Below are 2,500 nucleotides of genomic sequence, written 5' to 3'. Positions count from 1 at the left end.
TAACCCTAACCCTAACCCTCACCCTAACCCTAACCCTAACCCTAACCCTAACCCTAACCCTAAACCTAACCCCTAACCCCTAACACTAACCCTAACCCTAACCCTAACCCTATCCATTACCCTAACCCTAACCCTAACCCTAACTCTAACCCTAACCCTAACACTAACCGTAACCATAACACTAAACTCTAAACACTAAAACTAATCCACCCTAAACCTTAAACAATCCTAAACCATAAACCTTAAACCCTAAACCCTAAATCTAACAATAAACCTAAACCTGACCCTAAATCTAACCCTAACCGTAACCCTCCCCTAAATCTAACCCTGATCCTAACCCTAATCCTAATCCTAACACTAACTATAACCCTAACCCTAACCCTTACCCTAACCTTAACCCTAACCCTAACCCTAACCCTAACCCTAACCTTAACCCTAACCCTAACCCCTTAACCTTAATCCCTAAATCCTAAACCCTGAACAACCATAAATCCTAAACCCTGAACAACCCTAAATCATAAACCCTGAATAACCCTAAACACTAACCTCTAAACAACCCTAATGAACCCTAATCACTAAACCATAAACAACCCTAAACACTAAACCCTAAACAACCCTATACCCTAAACCTTAAACACTAAACCCTAAAAAACCCTAAACCCTAAACGATTAACACTATACCCTAAACAACACTAAACACTAAACCCAAAACAACCCTAAAACCTAAACCTTAAACACTAAACCTTAAACAACCCTAAACCCTAAACACTAAAACCTAAACAACCCTAAACTCTTAATCCTAAACACTATACCCTAAACAACCCTAAACCTTAAACAATCCTAAACTCTAAACCCTAAACCCTTAACCTAAACCACCCTAAATCTTAAACAATCCTAAACCCTAAACTTTAAACCCTAAACACTAAACCCTAAACCCTAAACCTAACAATAACTATAACCCTAACCCTAACCCCTAACCCTTACCCTAACCCTAACCCTAACCCTAATCCTAACCCTAACCCTAACCCTAACCCTAACCCTAAACCTAATCCTAACCCTTACCCTAACCTTAACTTTAACCCTAACCCTAATCATAACACTAAACCCTAAACCTTAAACCTAACCCTAACCCTAAAATTAAACTTTAAATCCTAAACCTAATCTACCCTAAACCTTAAACAATCATAAACCCTAAACCCTGAACCCTAAACCTAACCCTAACCCTAACCCTAACACTAACCATAACCCTAACACTAAATTGTAAACCCTAAATTTAAGTTACGATAAACCTTAAACAATCCTAAACCCTAAACCTTAAACCCTAAACCTAACAATTACCATAACCCTAACCCTAATCCTAACCCTTACCCTAAACGTAACCCTAACACTAAACCTAACCCTAACACTAACCCTAACCCTAAACCTAACACTAACACTAAACCTAATCCTAACCCGAACCCTAACCCTAAACCTGACCCTAACCCTAACCCTAACCCTAACCCTAATCCTAACTCTAACCCTAATCCTAACAATAAACCTAAACCTAACCCTAACCCTAACCCTAAACCTAACACTAACCTTAACACTAACCCTAACCCTAACCCTAACAGTAATCCCTAAACCCTAAACCTAACCCTAATGATATCCCAAACACAAAACTCTAAACCCTAAAAATAATCCACCCTAAACCTTAAAAAATCCTAAATCCTAAACCATTACCCTAAACCCTAAACCCTAAACCTAACAATATCCATGACCCTAAACGTAACCCTAAACCTAACCCTAACCTAACCCTAATCCGAACACTAAACCCTAAACCCTAAACCTAACCCTAACCTTAACACTAAACTCTAAACCCTAATCCTAATCTACCCTAAACCTTAAACAATCCTAAACCCAAAACCTTAGACCCTAAACACTAAACCCTAAACCTAACAATAAACCTAACCCTAACCCTAACACTAACCCTAACCCTAAACCTAACCCTAACCGTAACCCTAACCCTAAACCTAACCCTAACCTTAAGCCTAACCATAAACCTAACCCTAACCCTAAACCTAACCTTAACCCTAACCCTAACCCTAAACCTAACAATAAACATAATCATAACCCTTACCCTAACCCTAACCCTAACCCTAACCGTAACCCTAACCCTAACCCTAACCGTAACACTAACTCTAACCCTAACCCTAACCTAACCCTAACCCCAAACCTAACCCTAACCTTAACCTTAACCATAACACTAAACTCTAAACCCTAAACATAATCCACCCTAAACTTTAAAAAATCATAAACCATAAACCTTAAACCCTAAACCCTAAATCTAACAATAAACCTAAACCTAATTCTAAATCTATCCCTAACCCTAACCCTAACCCTAAACCTAACCCTGACCTTAACCCTAACCCTAATCCTAACACTAACCATAACCCTAACCCTAACCCTAACCTTAACCCTAACCATAACCCTAACCAAACCTAACCCTAACCCTAACCCAAAC

This window comes from Micromys minutus (genome assembly GCF_963924665.1).
Source record: "Micromys minutus genome assembly, chromosome: 31".
Classification (NCBI taxonomy): Eukaryota; Metazoa; Chordata; class Mammalia; order Rodentia; family Muridae; genus Micromys; species Micromys minutus.
Note: the sequence above shows the minus strand (reverse complement) of the source record.